General features: G+C 45.0%; 1 protein-coding gene and 25 non-coding genes across 26 annotated transcripts in view; 11 read left to right on the forward strand and 15 right to left on the reverse strand.

Moving 5' to 3' along the window:
• The window catches only part of si:dkey-245n4.2, a 314,713-nt gene that overhangs the window by 138,753 nt on the left and 158,273 nt on the right, over positions 1 to 17,687 (reverse strand). The window lies entirely within an intron of this gene.
• Positions 399 to 470, forward strand: trnad-guc (transfer RNA aspartic acid (anticodon GUC)). The gene has a single exon. It is a non-coding gene; the product is annotated as a tRNA-Asp (tRNA).
• LOC141385910 (U5 spliceosomal RNA) lies at positions 805 to 920 on the reverse strand. Its single transcript, XR_012407022.1, has one exon. It is a non-coding gene; the product is annotated as a U5 spliceosomal RNA (small nuclear RNA).
• On the reverse strand, positions 2,029 to 2,144 carry LOC141385911 (U5 spliceosomal RNA). Its single transcript, XR_012407023.1, has one exon. It is a non-coding gene; the product is annotated as a U5 spliceosomal RNA (small nuclear RNA).
• Positions 2,846 to 2,917, forward strand: trnad-guc (transfer RNA aspartic acid (anticodon GUC)). The gene has a single exon. It is a non-coding gene; the product is annotated as a tRNA-Asp (tRNA).
• Positions 3,252 to 3,367, reverse strand: LOC141385972 (U5 spliceosomal RNA). The gene has a single exon (XR_012407085.1). It is a non-coding gene; the product is annotated as a U5 spliceosomal RNA (small nuclear RNA).
• Positions 4,069 to 4,140, forward strand: trnad-guc (transfer RNA aspartic acid (anticodon GUC)). The gene has a single exon. It is a non-coding gene; the product is annotated as a tRNA-Asp (tRNA).
• LOC141385912 (U5 spliceosomal RNA) lies at positions 4,475 to 4,590 on the reverse strand. The gene has a single exon (XR_012407025.1). It is a non-coding gene; the product is annotated as a U5 spliceosomal RNA (small nuclear RNA).
• LOC141385913 (U5 spliceosomal RNA) lies at positions 5,699 to 5,814 on the reverse strand. The gene has a single exon (XR_012407026.1). It is a non-coding gene; the product is annotated as a U5 spliceosomal RNA (small nuclear RNA).
• Positions 6,517 to 6,588, forward strand: trnad-guc (transfer RNA aspartic acid (anticodon GUC)). The gene has a single exon. It is a non-coding gene; the product is annotated as a tRNA-Asp (tRNA).
• LOC141385983 (U5 spliceosomal RNA) lies at positions 6,923 to 7,038 on the reverse strand. Its single transcript, XR_012407096.1, has one exon. It is a non-coding gene; the product is annotated as a U5 spliceosomal RNA (small nuclear RNA).
• trnad-guc (transfer RNA aspartic acid (anticodon GUC)) lies at positions 7,741 to 7,812 on the forward strand. The gene has a single exon. It is a non-coding gene; the product is annotated as a tRNA-Asp (tRNA).
• Positions 8,147 to 8,262, reverse strand: LOC141385914 (U5 spliceosomal RNA). The gene has a single exon (XR_012407027.1). It is a non-coding gene; the product is annotated as a U5 spliceosomal RNA (small nuclear RNA).
• Positions 8,964 to 9,035, forward strand: trnad-guc (transfer RNA aspartic acid (anticodon GUC)). The gene has a single exon. It is a non-coding gene; the product is annotated as a tRNA-Asp (tRNA).
• LOC141385915 (U5 spliceosomal RNA) lies at positions 9,370 to 9,485 on the reverse strand. The gene has a single exon (XR_012407028.1). It is a non-coding gene; the product is annotated as a U5 spliceosomal RNA (small nuclear RNA).
• trnad-guc (transfer RNA aspartic acid (anticodon GUC)) lies at positions 10,187 to 10,258 on the forward strand. The gene has a single exon. It is a non-coding gene; the product is annotated as a tRNA-Asp (tRNA).
• LOC141385916 (U5 spliceosomal RNA) lies at positions 10,593 to 10,708 on the reverse strand. The gene has a single exon (XR_012407029.1). It is a non-coding gene; the product is annotated as a U5 spliceosomal RNA (small nuclear RNA).
• On the reverse strand, positions 11,817 to 11,932 carry LOC141385917 (U5 spliceosomal RNA). The gene has a single exon (XR_012407030.1). It is a non-coding gene; the product is annotated as a U5 spliceosomal RNA (small nuclear RNA).
• trnad-guc (transfer RNA aspartic acid (anticodon GUC)) lies at positions 12,634 to 12,705 on the forward strand. The gene has a single exon. It is a non-coding gene; the product is annotated as a tRNA-Asp (tRNA).
• Positions 13,040 to 13,155, reverse strand: LOC141385918 (U5 spliceosomal RNA). Its single transcript, XR_012407031.1, has one exon. It is a non-coding gene; the product is annotated as a U5 spliceosomal RNA (small nuclear RNA).
• On the forward strand, positions 13,857 to 13,928 carry trnad-guc (transfer RNA aspartic acid (anticodon GUC)). The gene has a single exon. It is a non-coding gene; the product is annotated as a tRNA-Asp (tRNA).
• LOC141385919 (U5 spliceosomal RNA) lies at positions 14,263 to 14,378 on the reverse strand. The gene has a single exon (XR_012407032.1). It is a non-coding gene; the product is annotated as a U5 spliceosomal RNA (small nuclear RNA).
• Positions 15,486 to 15,601, reverse strand: LOC141385920 (U5 spliceosomal RNA). Its single transcript, XR_012407033.1, has one exon. It is a non-coding gene; the product is annotated as a U5 spliceosomal RNA (small nuclear RNA).
• Positions 16,303 to 16,374, forward strand: trnad-guc (transfer RNA aspartic acid (anticodon GUC)). The gene has a single exon. It is a non-coding gene; the product is annotated as a tRNA-Asp (tRNA).
• LOC141385921 (U5 spliceosomal RNA) lies at positions 16,709 to 16,824 on the reverse strand. The gene has a single exon (XR_012407034.1). It is a non-coding gene; the product is annotated as a U5 spliceosomal RNA (small nuclear RNA).
• Positions 17,527 to 17,598, forward strand: trnad-guc (transfer RNA aspartic acid (anticodon GUC)). The gene has a single exon. It is a non-coding gene; the product is annotated as a tRNA-Asp (tRNA).

A 17,687-nucleotide genomic window follows, 5' to 3' on the forward strand; every position in this document is an offset into this window, starting at 1 on the left:
TACAGTTTGCCCTTTGGACTGAACCCATCGGTCGTTGTTTTTATTACATGTCTGACTCTGCCTGTCTTAAGGAGGAATGGCTTGGCTTCGGTTTGGTGAGACTGCTGGCAGAAAGTGTCCACCCACGCTTGACATAACCAAAAGCTTGCTAGTCTTTGTTAGTATAGTGGACAGTATTTCCATGTGTCACCCGGATGATCAGGGTTCGCTTCCCTGCCAGGGGGGGCTTTTTTTAGGATGCTAAACTCCTCTTAAAAACTTGAGCTTCAGCATGAATCTGTCCAAAAAAAAAACAAGCCCACAGTGCGACGTTCGTCGGAAGAAACTTGCAGCCTTTTGCTCTCAGGCACCCTCAACATAATAGTGCAGCTGAACAGTTTACATTCTTGCATAAGTGATCCTCGTTAGTATAGTGGACAGTATCTCCGCCTGTCACGCGGAAGACCGGGGTTCGATTCCCCGACGGGGAGGCATTTTCTTCAAGACGCTGAACTCCTTACCCCACCTCAGGCTTAAGCATAAAGCTGTCCAAAGAAACAAACCCACCATACAATATTGGCCATGTCCTTCTTGTGGTAAATAAGAGCTCGATTTTGCTCACTCGCTTTTTTGCTGCGGTTCCAAAGACTGCAATTGTGAAGAGAGGGAGAAAAAGACACACAGATCCAAGATTGCTGCGCTTTAGAGAATGAGCTAAGAGCAACTTCATTTGATCGCCGGATTGATAACAACCATTCTGTCTAGGCTAATCTACTGACACAAACACTCTTCCACATCTCGTTCTGCAATTCAACATCTTAATGCAGCTCTGCAGATAGCAGAGCACCCAAAAATAAACAAAACTCACAATAGTTCCTCCCCACGGAAATCTTTAGTAAAAGGCGAAAGATTTGTGCGTGATTGAAGAGAAACTCGAGCTGTAAAACTATGCTGCTTAATCAGAGCAGTTGGCCATACACAGCACAATGTTCGGCAAGGGTGACTGCAAGGCACGTTGGCCTCGTAATCCTACTTTGTTGAAATGAAGGCATCGAAGCATTACGCAGTACAGAATGAGCTCACACAGAAAGAGGTGCAGTCTTTGGTTAAGACAAATATATCCACATTTTCAAAGCTGCAGTGATGTCACCATGTAAAAATGTGTTATTAGGACATCAGACAGATTAGAGCCCAGTCCTTGGTAACAGCCAAAGGTTTTGAGGGTGACTATAACCAGCAGAAGCTACAGTTTGCCCTTTGGACTGAACCCATCGGTCGTTGTTTTTATTACATGTCTGACTCTGCCTGTCTTAAGGAGGAATGGCTTGGCTTCGGTTTGGTGAGACTGCTGGCAGAAAGTGTCCACCCACGCTTGACATAACCAAAAGCACGCTAGTCTTTGTTAGTATAGTGGACAGTATTTCCATGTGTCACCCGGATGATCAGGGTTCGCTTCCCTGCCAGGGGGGGCTTTTTTTAGGATGCTAAACTCCTCTTAAAAACTTGAGCTTCAGCATGAATCTGTCCAAAAAAAAAAACAAGCCCACAGTGCGACGTTCGTCGGAAGAAACTTGCAGCCTTTTGCTCTCAGGCACCCTCAACATAATAGTGCAGCTGAACAGTTTACATTCATGCATAAGTGATCCTCGTTAGTATAGTGGACAGTATCTCCGCCTGTCACGCGTAAGACCGGGGTTCGATTTACCGACGGGGGGGCATTTTCTTCAAGACGCTGAACTCCTTACCCCACCTCAGGCTTGAGCATAAAGCTGTCCAAAGAAACAAACCCACCATTCAATATTGACCATGTCCTTCTTGTGGTAAAAAAGAGCTCGATTTTGCTCACTCGCTTTTTTGCTGCGGTTCCAAAGATTGCAATTGTGAAGAGAGGGAGAAAAAGACACACAGATCCAAGATTGCTGCGCTTTAGAGAATGAGCTAAGAGCAACTTCATTTGATCGCCGGATTGATAACAACCATTCTGTCTAGGCTAATCTACTGACACAAACACTCTTCCACATCTCGTTCTGCAATTCAACATCTTAATGCAGCTCTGCAGATAGCAGAGCACCCAAAAATAAACAAAACTCACAATAGTTCCTCCCCACGGAAATCTTTAGTAAAAGGCGAAAGATTTGTGCGTGATTGAAGAGAAACTCGAGCTGTAACACTATGCTGCTTAATCAGAGCACTTGGCGTGACACAGCACAATGTTCGGCAAGGGTGACTGCAAGGCACGTTGGCCTCGTAATCCTACTTTGTTGAAAGGAAGGCATCGAAGCATTACGCAGTACAGAATGAGGTCACACAGAAAGAGGTGCAGTCTTTGGTTAAGACAAATATATCCACATTTTCAAAGCTGCAGTGATGTCACCATGTAAAATTGTGTTATTAGGACATCAGACAGATTAGAGCCCAGTCCTTGGTAACAGCCAAAGGTTTTGAGGGTGACTATAACCAGCAGAAGCTACAGTTTGCCCTTTGGACTGAACCCATCGGTCGTTGTTTTTATTACATGTCTGACTCTGCCTGTCTTAAGGAGGAATGGCTTGGCTTCGGTTTGGTGAGACTGCTGGCAGAAAGTGTCCACCCACGCTTGACATAACCAAAAGCACGCTAGTCTTTGTTAGTATAGTGGACAGTATTTCCATGTGTCACCCGGATGATCAGGGTTCGCTTCCCTGCCAGGGGGGCCTTTTTTTAGGATGCTAAACTCCTCTTAAAAACTTGAGCTTCAGCATGAATCTGTCCAAAAAAAAAACAAGCCCACAGTGCGACGTTCGTCGGAAGAAACTTGCAGCCTTTTGCTCTCAGGCAACCTCAACATAATAGTGCAGCTGAACAGTTTACATTCTTGCATAAGTGATCCTCGTTAGTATAGTGGACAGTATCTCCGCCTGTCACGCGGAAGACCGGGGTTCGATTCCCCGACGGGGAGGCATTTTCTTCAAGACGCTGAACTCCTTACCCCACCTCAGGCTTAAGCATAAAGCTTTCCAAAGAAACAAACCCACCATACAATATTGGCCATGTCCTTCTTGTGGTAAAAAAGAGCTCGATTTTGCTCACTCGCTTTTTTGCTGCGGTTCCAAAGACTGCAATTGTGAAGAGAGGGAGAAAAAGACACACAGATCCAAGATTGCTGCGCTTTAGAGAATGAGCTAAGAGCAACTTCATTTGATCGCCGGATTGATAACAACCATTCTGTCTAGGCTAATCTACTGACACAAACACTCTTCCACATCTCGTTCTGCAATTCAACATCTTAATGCAGCTCTGCAGATAGCAGAGCACCCAAAAATAAACAAAACTCACAATAGTTCCTCCCCACAGAAATCTTTAGTAAAAGGCGAAAGATTTGTGCGTGATTGAAGAGAAACTCGAGCTGTAACACTATGCTGCTTAATCAGAGCAGTTGGCCATACACAGCACAATGTTCGGCAAGGGTGACTGCAAGGCACGTTGGCCTCGTAATCCTACTTTGTTGAAATGAAGGCATCGAAGCATTACGCAGTACAGAATGAGGTCACACAGAAAGAGTTGCAGTCTTTGGTTAAGACAAATATATCCACATTTTCAAAGCTGCAGTGATGTCACCATGTAAAATTGTGTTATTAGGACATCAGACAGATTAGAGCCCAGTCCTTGGTAACAGCCAAAGGTTTTGAGGGTGACTATAACCAGCAGAAGCTACAGTTTGCCCTTTGGACTGAACCCATCGGTCGTTGTTTTTATTACATGTCTGACTCTGCCTGTCTTAAGGAGGAATGGCTTGGCTTCGGTTTGGTGAGACTGCTGGCAGAAAGTGTCCACCCACGCTTGACATAACCAAAAGCTTGCTAGTCTTTGTTAGTATAGTGGACAGTATTTCCATGTGTCACCCGGATGATCAGGGTTCGCTTCCCTGCCAGGGGGGGCTTTTTTTAGGATGCTAAACTCCTCTTAAAAACTTGAGCTTCAGCATGAATCTGTCCAAAAAAAAAACAAGCCCACAGTGCGACGTTCGTCGGAAGAAACTTGCAGCCTTTTGCTCTCAGGCACCCTCAACATAATAGTGCAGCTGAACAGTTTACATTCTTGCATAAGTGATCCTCGTTAGTATAGTGGACAGTATCTCCGCCTGTCACGCGGAAGACCGGGGTTCGATTCCCCGACGGGGAGGCATTTTCTTCAAGACGCTGAACTCCTTACCCCACCTCAGGCTTAAGCATAAAGCTGTCCAAAGAAACAAACCCACCATACAATATTGGCCATGTCCTTCTTGTGGTAAATAAGAGCTCGATTTTGCTCACTCGCTTTTTTGCTGCGGTTCCAAAGACTGCAATTGTGAAGAGAGGGAGAAAAAGACACACAGATCCAAGATTGCTGCGCTTTAGAGAATGAGCTAAGAGCAACTTCATTTGATCGCCGGATTGATAACAACCATTCTGTCTAGGCTAATCTACTGACACAAACACTCTTCCACATCTCGTTCTGCAATTCAACATCTTAATGCAGCTCTGCAGATAGCAGAGCACCCAAAAATAAACAAAACTCACAATAGTTCCTCCCCACGGAAATCTTTAGTAAAAGGCGAAAGATTTGTGCGTGATTGAAGAGAAACTCGAGCTGTAAAACTATGTTGCTTAATCAGAGCAGTTGGCCATACACAGCACAATGTTCGGCAAGGGTGACTGCAAGGCACGTTGGCCTCGTAATCCTACTTTGTTGAAATGAAGGCATCGAAGCATTACGCAGTACAGAATGAGCTCACACAGAAAGAGGTGCAGTCTTTGGTTAAGACAAATATATCCACATTTTCAAAGCTGCAGTGATGTCACCATGTAAAAATGTGTTATTAGGACATCAGACAGATTAGAGCCCAGTCCTTGGTAACAGCCAAAGGTTTTGAGGGTGACTATAACCAGCAGAAGCTACAGTTTGCCCTTTGGACTGAACCCATCGGTCGTTGTTTTTATTACATGTCTGACTCTGCCTGTCTTAAGGAGGAATGGCTTGGCTTCGGTTTGGTGAGACTGCTGGCAGAAAGTGTCCACCCACGCTTGACATAACCAAAAGCACGCTAGTCTTTGTTAGTATAGTGGACAGTATTTCCATGTGTCACCCGGATGATCAGGGTTCGCTTCCCTGCCAGGGAGGGCTTTTTTTAGGATGCTAAACTCCTCTTAAAAACTTGAGCTTCAGCATGAATCTGTCCAAAAAAAAAAACAAGCCCACAGTGCGACGTTCGTCGGAAGAAACTTGCAGCCTTTTGCTCTCAGGCACCCTCAACATAATAGTGCAGCTGAACAGTTTACATTCATGCATAAGTGATCCTCGTTAGTATAGTGGACAGTATCTCCGCCTGTCACGCGTAAGACCGGGGTTCGATTTACCGACGGGGGGGCATTTTCTTCAAGACGCTGAACTCCTTACCCCACCTCAGGCTTGAGCATAAAGCTGTCCAAAGAAACAAACCCACCATTCAATATTGACCATGTCCTTCTTGTGGTAAAAAAGAGCTCGATTTTGCTCACTCGCTTTTTTGCTGCGGTTCCAAAGATTGCAATTGTGAAGAGAGGGAGAAAAAGACACACAGATCCAAGATTGCTGCGCTTTAGAGAATGAGCTAAGAGCAACTTCATTTGATCGCCGGATTGATAACAACCATTCTGTCTAGGCTAATCTACTGACACAAACACTCTTCCACATCTCGTTCTGCAATTCAACATCTTAATGCAGCTCTGCAGATAGCAGAGCACCCAAAAATAAACAAAACTCACAATAGTTCCTCCCCACGGAAATCTTTAGTAAAAGGCGAAAGATTTGTGCGTGATTGAAGAGAAACTCGAGCTGTAACACTATGCTGCTTAATCAGAGCAGTTGGCCATACACAGCACAATGTTCGGCAAGGGTGACTGCAAGGCACGTTGGCCTCGTAATCCTACTTTGTAGAAATGAAGGCATCGAAGCATTACGCAGTACAGAATGAGCTCACACAGAAAGAGGTGCAGTCTTTGGTTAAGACAAATATATCCACATTTTCAAAGCTGCAGTGATGTCACCATGTAAAATTGTGTTATTAGGACATCAGACAGATTAGAGCCCAGTCCTTGGTAACAGCCAAAGGTTTTGAGGGTGACTATAACCAGCAGAAGCTACAGTTTGCCCTTTGGACTGAACCCATCGGTCGTTGTTTTTATTACATGTCTGACTCTGCCTGTCTTAAGGAGGAATGGCTTGGCTTCGGTTTGGTGAGACTGCTGGCAGAAAGTGTCCACCCACGCTTGACATAACCAAAAGCACGCTAGTCTTTGTTAGTATAGTGGACAGTATTTCCATGTGTCACCCGGATGATCAGGGTTCGCTTCCCTGCCAGGGGGGCCTTTTTTTAGGATGCTAAACTCCTCTTAAAAACTTGAGCTTCAGCATGAATCTGTCCAAAAAAAAAAACAAGCCCACAGTGCGACGTTCGTCGGAAGAAACTTGCAGCCTTTTGCTCTCAGGCACCCTCAACATAATAGTGCAGCTGAACAGTTTACATTCTTGCATAAGTGATCCTCGTTAGTATAGTGGACAGTATCTCCGCCTGTCACGCGGAAGACCGGGGTTCGATTCCCCGACGGGGAGGCATTTTCTTCAAGACGCTGAACTCCTTACCCCACCTCAGGCTTAAGCATAAAGCTGTCCAAAGAAACAAACCCACCATACAATATTGGCCATGTCCTTCTTGTGGTAAATAAGAGCTCGATTTTGCTCACTCGCTTTTTTGCTGCGGTTCCAAAGACTGCAATTGTGAAGAGAGGGAGAAAAAGACACACAGATCCAAGATTGCTGCGCTTTAGAGAATGAGCTAAGAGCAACTTCATTTGATCGCCGGATTGATAACAACCATTCTGTCTAGGCTAATCTACTGACACAAACACTCTTCCACATCTCGTTCTGCAATTCAACATCTTAATGCAGCTCTGCAGATAGCAGAGCACCCAAAAATAAACAAAACTCACAATAGCTCCTCCCCACGTAAATCTTTAGTAAAAGGCGAAAGATTTGTGCATGATTGAAGAGAAACTCGAGCTGTAACACTATGCTGCTTAATCAGAGCAGTTGGCCATACACAGCACAATGTTCGGCAAGGGTGACTGCAAGGCACGTTGGCCTCGTAATCCTACTTTGTTGAAATGAAGGCATCGAAGCATTACGCAGTACAGAATGAGCTCACACAGAAAGAGGTGCAGTCTTTGGTTAAGACAAATATATCCACATTTTCAAAGCTGCAGTGATGTCACCATGTAAAAATGTGTTATTAGGACATCAGACAGATTAGAGCCCAGTCCTTGGTAACAGCCAAAGGTTTTGAGGGTGACTATAACCAGCAGAAGCTACAGTTTGCCCTTTGGACTGAACCCATCGGTCGTTGTTTTTATTACATGTCTGACTCTGCCTGTCTTAAGGAGGAATGGCTTGGCTTCGGTTTGGTGAGACTGCTGGCAGAAAGTGTCCACCCACGCTTGACATAACCAAAAGCACGCTAGTCTTTGTTAGTATAGTGGACAGTATTTCCATGTGTCACCCGGATGATCAGGGTTCGCTTCCCTGCCAGGGGGGGCTTTTTTTAGGATGCTAAACTCCTCTTAAAAACTTGAGCTTCAGCATGAATCTGTCCAAAAAAAAAAACAAGCCCACAGTGCGACGTTCGTCGGAAGAAACTTGCAGCCTTTTGCTCTCAGGCACCCTCAACATAATAGTGCAGCTGAACAGTTTACATTCATGCATAATTGATCCTCGTTAGTATAGTGGACAGTATCTCCGCCTGTCACGCGGAAGACCGGGGTTCGATTCCCCGACGGGGAGGCATTTTCTTCAAGACGCTGAACTCCTTACCCCACCTCAGGCTTGAGCATAAAGCTGTCCAAAGAAACAAACCCACCATTCAATATTGACCATGTCCTTCTTGTGGTAAAAAAGAGCTCGATTTTGCTCACTCGCTTTTTTGCTGCGGTTCCAAAGATTGCAATTGTGAAGAGAGGGAGAAAAAGACACACAGATCCAAGATTGCTGCGCTTTAGAGAATGAGCTAAGAGCAACTTCATTTGATCGCCGGATTGATAACAAACATTCTGTCTAGGCTAATCTACTGACACAAACACTCTTCCACATCTCGTTCTGCAATTCAACATCTTAATGCAGCTCTGCAGATAGCAGAGCACCCAAAAATAAACAAAACTCACAATAGTTCCTCCCCACGGAAATCTTTAGTAAAAGGCGAAAGATTTGTGCGTGATTGAAGAGAAACTCGAGCTGTAACACTATGCTGCTTAATCAGAGCAGTTGGCCATACACAGCACAATGTTCGGCAAGGGTGACTGCAAGGCACGTTGGCCTCGTAATCCTACTTTGTAGAAATGAAGGCATCGAAGCATTACGCAGTACAGAATGAGCTCACACAGAAAGAGGTGCAGTCTTTGGTTAAGACAAATATATCCACATTTTCAAAGCTGCAGTGATGTCACCATGTAAAATTGTGTTATTAGGACATCAGACAGATTAGAGCCCAGTCCTTGGTAACAGCCAAAGGTTTTGAGGGTGACTATAACCAGCAGAAGCTACAGTTTGCCCTTTGGACTGAACCCATCGGTCGTTGTTTTTATTACATGTCTGACTCTGCCTGTCTTAAGGAGGAATGGCTTGGCTTCGGTTTGGTGAGACTGCTGGCAGAAAGTGTCCACCCACGCTTGACATAACCAAAAGCACGCTAGTCTTTGTTAGTATAGTGGACAGTATTTCCATGTGTCACCCGGATGATCAGGGTTCGCTTCCCTGCCAGGGGGGCCTTTTTTTAGGATGCTAAACTCCTCTTAAAAACTTGAGCTTCAGCATGAATCTGTCCAAAAAAAAAACAAGCCCACAGTGCGACGTTCGTCGGAAGAAACTTGCAGCCTTTTGCTCTCAGGCAACCTCAACATAATAGTGCAGCTGAACAGTTTACATTCTTGCATAAGTGATCCTCGTTAGTATAGTGGACAGTATCTCCGCCTGTCACGCGGAAGACCGGGGTTCGATTCCCCGACGGGGAGGCATTTTCTTCAAGACGCTGAACTCCTTACCCCACCTCAGGCTTAAGCATAAAGCTTTCCAAAGAAACAAACCCACCATACAATATTGGCCATGTCCTTCTTGTGGTAAAAAAGAGCTCGATTTTGCTCACTCGCTTTTTTGCTGCGGTTCCAAAGACTGCAATTGTGAAGAGAGGGAGAAAAAGACACACAGATCCAAGATTGCTGCGCTTTAGAGAATGAGCTAAGAGCAACTTCATTTGATCGCCGGATTGATAACAACCATTCTGTCTAGGCTAATCTACTGACACAAACACTCTTCCACATCTCGTTCTGCAATTCAACATCTTAATGCAGCTCTGCAGATAGCAGAGCACCCAAAAATAAACAAAACTCACAATAGTTCCTCCCCACGGAAATCTTTAGTAAAAGGCGAAAGATTTGTGCGTGATTGAAGAGAAACTCGAGCTGTAACACTATGCTGCTTAATCAGAGCAGTTGGCCATACACAGCACAATGTTCGGCAAGGGTGACTGCAAGGCACGTTGGCCTCGTAATCCTACTTTGTTGAAATGAAGGCATCGAAGCATTACGCAGTACAGAATGAGGTCACACAGAAAGAGTTGCAGTCTTTGGTTAAGACAAATATATCCACATTTTCAAAGCTGCAGTGATGTCACCATGTAAAATTGTGTTATTAGGACATCAGACAGATTAGAGCCCAGTCCTTGGTAACAGCCAAAGGTTTTGAGGGTGACTATAACCAGCAGAAGCTACAGTTTGCCCTTTGGACTGAACCCATCGGTCGTTGTTTTTATTACATGTCTGACTCTGCCTGTCTTAAGGAGGAATGGCTTGGCTTCGGTTTGGTGAGACTGCTGGCAGAAAGTGTCCACCCACGCTTGACATAACCAAAAGCTTGCTAGTCTTTGTTAGTATAGTGGACAGTATTTCCATGTGTCACCCGGATGATCAGGGTTCGCTTCCCTGCCAGGGGGGGCTTTTTTTAGGATGCTAAACTCCTCTTAAAAACTTGAGCTTCAGCATGAATCTGTCCAAAAAAAAAACAAGCCCACAGTGCGACGTTCGTCGGAAGAAACTTGCAGCCTTTTGCTCTCAGGCACCCTCAACATAATAGTGCAGCTGAACAGTTTACATTCTTGCATAAGTGATCCTCGTTAGTATAGTGGACAGTATCTCCGCCTGTCACGCGGAAGACCGGGGTTCGATTCCCCGACGGGGAGGCATTTTCTTCAAGACGCTGAACTCCTTACCCCACCTCAGGCTTAAGCATAAAGCTGTCCAAAGAAACAAACCCACCATACAATATTGGCCATGTCCTTCTTGTGGTAAATAAGAGCTCGATTTTGCTCACTCGCTTTTTTGCTGCGGTTCCAAAGACTGCAATTGTGAAGAGAGGGAGAAAAAGACACACAGATCCAAGATTGCTGCGCTTTAGAGAATGAGCTAAGAGCAACTTCATTTGATCGCCGGATTGATAACAACCATTCTGTTTAGGCTAATCTACTGACACAAACACTCTTCCACATCTCGTTCTGCAATTCAACATCTTAATGCAGCTCTGCAGATAGCAGAGCACCCAAAAATAAACAAAACTCACAATAGTTCCTCCCCACGGAAATCTTTAGTAAAAGGCGAAAGATTTGTGCGTGATTGAAGAGAAACTCGAGCTGTAAAACTATGCTGCTTAATCAGAGCAGTTGGCCATACACAGCACAATGTTCGGCAAGGGTGACTGCAAGGCACGTTGGCCTCGTAATCCTACTTTGTTGAAATGAAGGCATCGAAGCATTACGCAGTACAGAATGAGCTCACACAGAAAGAGGTGCAGTCTTTGGTTAAGACAAATATATCCACATTTTCAAAGCTGCAGTGATGTCACCATGTAAAAATGTGTTATTAGGACATCAGACAGATTAGAGCCCAGTCCTTGGTAACAGCCAAAGGTTTTGAGGGTGACTATAACCAGCAGAAGCTACAGTTTGCCCTTTGGACTGAACCCATCGGTCGTTGTTTTTATTACATGTCTGACTCTGCCTGTCTTAAGGAGGAATGGCTTGGCTTCGGTTTGGTGAGACTGCTGGCAGAAAGTGTCCACCCACGCTTGACATAACCAAAAGCACGCTAGTCTTTGTTAGTATAGTGGACAGTATTTCCATGTGTCACCCGGATGATCAGGGTTCGCTTCCCTGCCAGGGGGGGCTTTTTTTAGGATGCTAAACTCCTCTTAAAAACTTGAGCTTCAGCATGAATCTGTCCAAAAAAAAAAACAAGCCCACAGTGCGACGTTCGTCGGAAGAAACTTGCAGCCTTTTGCTCTCAGGCACCCTCAACATAATAGTGCAGCTGAACAGTTTACATTCATGCATAAGTGATCCTCGTTAGTATAGTGGACAGTATCTCCGCCTGTCACGCGTAAGACCGGGGTTCGATTTACCGACGGGGGGGCATTTTCTTCAAGACGCTGAACTCCTTACCCCACCTCAGGCTTGAGCATAAAGCTGTCCAAAGAAACAAACCCACCATTCAATATTGACCATGTCCTTCTTGTGGTAAAAAAGAGCTCGATTTTGCTCACTCGCTTTTTTGCTGCGGTTCCAAAGATTGCAATTGTGAAGAGAGGGAGAAAAAGACACACAGATCCAAGATTGCTGCGCTTTAGAGAATGAGCTAAGAGCAACTTCATTTGATCGCCGGATTGATAACAACCATTCTGTCTAGGCTAATCTACTGACACAAACACTCTTCCACATCTCGTTCTGCAATTCAACATCTTAATGCAGCTCTGCAGATAGCAGAGCACCCAAAAATAAACAAAACTCACAATAGTTCCTCCCCACGGAAATCTTTAGTAAAAGGCGAAAGATTTGTGCGTGATTGAAGAGAAACTCGAGCTGTAACACTATGCTGCTTAATCAGAGCACTTGGCGTGACACAGCACAATGTTCGGCAAGGGTGACTGCAAGGCACGTTGGCCTCGTAATCCTACTTTGTTGAAAGGAAGGCATCGAAGCATTACGCAGTACAGAATGAGGTCACACAGAAAGAGGTGCAGTCTTTGGTTAAGACAAATATATCCACATTTTCAAAGCTGCAGTGATGTCACCATGTAAAATTGTGTTATTAGGACATCAGACAGATTAGAGCCCAGTCCTTGGTAACAGCCAAAGGTTTTGAGGGTGACTATAACCAGCAGAAGCTACAGTTTGCCCTTTGGACTGAACCCATCGGTCGTTGTTTTTATTACATGTCTGACTCTGCCTGTCTTAAGGAGGAATGGCTTGGCTTCGGTTTGGTGAGACTGCTGGCAGAAAGTGTCCACCCACGCTTGACATAACCAAAAGCACGCTAGTCTTTGTTAGTATAGTGGACAGTATTTCCATGTGTCACCCGGATGATCAGGGTTCGCTTCCCTGCCAGGGGGGCCTTTTTTTAGGATGCTAAACTCCTCTTAAAAACTTGAGCTTCAGCATGAATCTGTCCAAAAAAAAAACAAGCCCACAGTGCGACGTTCGTCGGAAGAAACTTGCAGCCTTTTGCTCTCAGGCAACCTCAACATAATAGTGCAGCTGAACAGTTTACATTCTTGCATAAGTGATCCTCGTTAGTATAGTGGACAGTATCTCCGCCTGTCACGCGGAAGACCGGGGTTCGATTCCCCGACGGGGAGGCATTTTCTTCAAGACGCTGAACTCCTTACCCCACCTCAGGCTTAAGCATAAAGCTTTCCAAAGAAACAAACCCACCATACAATATTGGCCATGTCCTTCTTGTGGTAAAAAAGAGCTCGATTTTGCTCACTCGCTTTTTTGCTGCGGTTCCAAAGACTGCAATTGTGAAGAGAGGGAGAAAAAGACACACAGATCCAAGATTGCTGCGCTTTAGAGAATGAGCTAAGAGCAACTTCATTTGATCGCCGGATTGATAACAACCATTCTGTCTAGGCTAATCTACTGACACAAACACTCTTCCACATCTCGTTCTGCAATTCAACATCTTAATGCAGCTCTGCAGATAGCAGAGCACCCAAAAATAAACAAAACTCACAATAGTTCCTCCCCACGGAAATCTTTAGTAAAAGGCGAAAGATTTGTGCGTGATTGAAGAGAAACTCGAGCTGTAACACTATGCTGCTTAATCAGAGCAGTTGGCCATACACAGCACAATGTTCGGCAAGGGTGACTGCAAGGCACGTTGGCCTCGTAATCCTACTTTGTTGAAATGAAGGCATCGAAGCATTACGCAGTACAGAATGAGGTCACACAGAAAGAGTTGCAGTCTTTGGTTAAGACAAATATATCCACATTTTCAAAGCTGCAGTGATGTCACCATGTAAAATTGTGTTATTAGGACATCAGACAGATTAGAGCCCAGTCCTTGGTAACAGCCAAAGGTTTTGAGGGTGACTATAACCAGCAGAAGCTACAGTTTGCCCTTTGGACTGAACCCATCGGTCGTTGTTTTTATTACATGTCTGACTCTGCCTGTCTTAAGGAGGAATGGCTTGGCTTCGGTTTGGTGAGACTGCTGGCAGAAAGTGTCCACCCACGCTTGACATAACCAAAAGCTTGCTAGTCTTTGTTAGTATAGTGGACAGTATTTCCATGTGTCACCCGGATGATCAGGGTTCGCTTCCCTGCCAGGGGGGGCTTTTTTTAGGATGCTAAACTCCTCTTAAAAACTTGAGCTTCAGCTTGAATCTGTCCAAAAAAAAAACAAGCCCACAGTGCGACGTTCGTCGGAAGAAACTTGCAGCCTTTTGCTCTCAGGCACCCTCAACATAATAGTGCAGCTGAACAGTTTACATTCTTGCATAAGTGATCCTCGTTAGTATAGTGGACAGTATCTCCGCCTGTCACGCGGAAGACCGGGGTTCGATTCCCCGACGGGGAGGCATTTTCTTCAAGACGCTGAACTCCTTACCCCACCTCAGGCTTAAGCATAAAGCTGTCCAAAGAAACAAACCCACCATACAATATTGGCCATGTCCTTCTTGTGGTAAATAAGAGCTCGATTTTGCTCACTCGCTTTTTTGCTGCGGTTCCAAAGACTGCAATTGTGAAGAGAGGGAGAAAAAGACACACAGATCCAAGATTGCTGCGCTTTAGAGAATGAGCTAAGAGCAACTTCATTTGATCGCCGGATTGATAACAACCATTCTGTCTAGGCTAATCTACTGACAAAAACACTCTTCCACATCTCGTTCTGCAATTCAACATCTTAATGCAGCTCTGCAGATAGCAGAGCACCCAAAAATAAACAAAACTCACAATAGTTCCTCCCCACGGAAATCTTTAGTAAAAGGCGAAAGATTTGTGCGTGATTGAAGAGAAACTCGAGCTGTAAAACTATGTTGCTTAATCAGAGCAGTTGGCCATACACAGCACAATGTTCGGCAAGGGTGACTGCAAGGCACGTTGGCCTCGTAATCCTACTTTGTTGAAATGAAGGCATCGAAGCATTACGCAGTACAGAATGAGCTCACACAGAAAGAGGTGCAGTCTTTGGTTAAGACAAATATATCCACATTTTCAAAGCTGCAGTGATGTCACCATGTAAAAATGTGTTATTAGGACATCAGACAGATTAGAGCCCAGTCCTTGGTAACAGCCAAAGGTTTTGAGGGTGACTATAACCAGCAGAAGCTACAGTTTGCCCTTTGGACTGAACCCATCGGTCGTTGTTTTTATTACATGTCTGACTCTGCCTGTCTTAAGGAGGAATGGCTTGGCTTCGGTTTGGTGAGACTGCTGGCAGAAAGTGTCCACCCACGCTTGACATAACCAAAAGCACGCTAGTCTTTGTTAGTATAGTGGACAGTATTTCCATGTGTCACCCGGATGATCAGGGTTCGCTTCCCTGCCAGGGAGGGCTTTTTTTAGGATGCTAAACTCCTCTTAAAAACTTGAGCTTCAGCATGAATCTGTCCAAAAAAAAAACAAGCCCACAGTGCGACGTTCGTCGGAAGAAACTTGCAGCCTTTTGCTCTCAGGCACCCTCAACATAATAGTGCAGCTGAACAGTTTACATTCATGCATAAGTGATCCTCGTTAGTATAGTGGACAGTATCTCCGCCTGTCACGCGTAAGACCGGGGTTCGATTTACCGACGGGGGGGCATTTTCTTCAAGACGCTGAACTCCTTACCCCACCTCAGGCTTGAGCATAAAGCTGTCCAAAGAAACAAACCCACCATTCAATATTGACCATGTCCTTCTTGTGGTAAAAAAGAGCTCGATTTTGCTCACTCGCTTTTTTGCTGCGGTTCCAAAGATTGCAATTGTGAAGAGAGGGAGAAAAAGACACACAGATCCAAGATTGCTGCGCTTTAGAGAATGAGCTAAGAGCAACTTCATTTGATCGCCGGATTGATAACAACCATTCTGTCTAGGCTAATCTACTGACACAAACACTCTTCCACATCTCGTTCTGCAATTCAACATCTTAATGCAGCTCTGCAGATAGCAGAGCACCCAAAAATAAACAAAACTCACAATAGTTCCTCCCCACGGAAATCTTTAGTAAAAGGCGAAAGATTTGTGCGTGATTGAAGAGAAACTCGAGCTGTAACACTATGCTGCTTAATCAGAGCAGTTGGCCATACACAGCACAATGTTCGGCAAGGGTGACTGCAAGGCACGTTGGCCTCGTAATCCTACTTTGTTGAAATGAAGGCATCGAAGCATTACGCAGTACAGAATGAGGTCACACAGAAAGAGGTGCAGTCTTTGGTTAAGACAAATATATCCACATTTTCAAAGCTGCAGTGATGTCACCATGTAAAATTGTGTTATTAGGACATCAGACAGATTAGAGCCCAGTCCTTGGTAACAGCCAAAGGTTTTGAGGGTGACTATAATCAGCAGAAGCTACAGTTTGCCCTTTGGACTGAACCCATCGGTCGTTGTTTTTATTACATGTCTGACTCTGCCTGTCTTAAGGAGGAATGGCTTGGCTTCGGTTTGGTGAGACTGCTGGCAGAAAGTGTCCACCCACGCTTGACATAACCAAAAGCACGCTAGTCTTTGTTAGTATAGTGGACAGTATTTCCATGTGTCACCCGGATGATCAAGGTTCGCTTCCCTGCCAGGGGGGGCTTTTTTTAGGATGCTAAACTCCTCTTAAAAACTTGAGCTTCAGCATGAATCTGTCCAAAAAAAAAACAAGCCCACAGTGCGACGTTCGTCGGAAGAAACTTGCAGCCTTTTGCTCTCAGGCACCCTCAACATAATAGTGCAGCTGAACAGTTTACATAGTTGCATAAGTGATCCTCGTTAGTATAGTGGACAGTATCTCCGCCTGTCACGCGGAAGACCGGGGTTCGATTCCCCGACGGGGAGGCATTTTCTTCAAGACACTGAACTCCTTACCCCACCTCAGGCTTAAGCATAAAGCTGTCCAAAGAAACAAACCCACCATACAATATTGGCCATGTCCTTCTTGTGGTAAATAAGAGCTCGATTTTGCTCACTCGCTTTTTTGCTGCGGTTCCAAAGACTGCAATTGTGAAGAGAGGGAGAAAAAGACACACAGATCCAAGATTGCTGCGCTTTAGAGAATGAGCTAAGAGCAACTTCATTTGATCGCCGGATTGATAACAACCATTCTGTCTAGGCTAATCTACTGACACAAACACTCTTCCACATCTCGTTCTGCAATTCAACATCTTAATGCAGCTCTGCAGATAGCAGAGCACCCAAAAATAAACAAAACTCACAATAGTTCCTCCCCACGGAAATCTTTAGTAAAAGGCGAAAGATTTGTGCGTGATTGAAGAGAAACTCGAGCTGTAACACTATGCTGCTTAATCAGAGCAGTTGGCCATACACAGCACAATGTTCGGCAAGGGTGACTGCAAGGCACGTTGGCCTGGTAATCCTACTTTGTTGAAATGAAGGCATCGAAGCATTACGCAGTACAGAATGAGCTCACACAGAAAGAGGTGCAGTCTTTGGTTAAGACAAATATATCCACATTTTCAAAGCTGCAGTGATGTCACCATGTAAAATTGTGTTATTAGGACATCAGACAGATTAGAGCCCAGTCCTTGGTAACAGCCAAAGGTTTTGAGGGTGACTATAACCAGCAGAAGCTACAGTTTGCCCTTTGGACTGAACCCATCGGTCGTTGTTTTTATTACATGTCTGACTCTGCCTGTCTTAAGGAGGAATGGCTTGGCTTCGGTTTGGTGAGACTGCTGGCAGAAAGTGTCCACCCACGCTTGACATAACCAAAAGCACGCTAGTCTTTGTTAGTATAGTGGACAGTATTTCCATGTGTCACCCGGATGATCAGGGTTCGCTTCCCTGCCAGGGGGGGCTTTTTTTAGGATGCTAAACTCCTCTTAAAAACTTGAGCTTCAGCATGAATCTGTCCAAAAAAAAAAACAAGCCCACAGTGCGACGTTCGTCGGAAGAAACTTGCAGCCTTTTGCTCTCAGGCACCCTCAACATAATAGTGCAGCTGAACAGTTTACATTCTTGCATAAGTGATCCTCGTTAGTATAGTGGACAGTATCTCCGCCTGTCACGCGGAAGACCGGGGTTCGATTCCCCGACGGGGAGGCCTTTTCTTCAAGACGCTGAACTCCTTACCCCACCTCAGGCTTAAGCATAAAGCTGTCCAAAGAAACAAACCCACCATACAATATTGG

This window comes from Danio rerio, chromosome 5, assembly GCF_049306965.1.
Source record: "Danio rerio strain Tuebingen ecotype United States chromosome 5, GRCz12tu, whole genome shotgun sequence".
Lineage (NCBI taxonomy): Eukaryota > Metazoa > Chordata > Actinopteri > Cypriniformes > Danionidae > Danio > Danio rerio.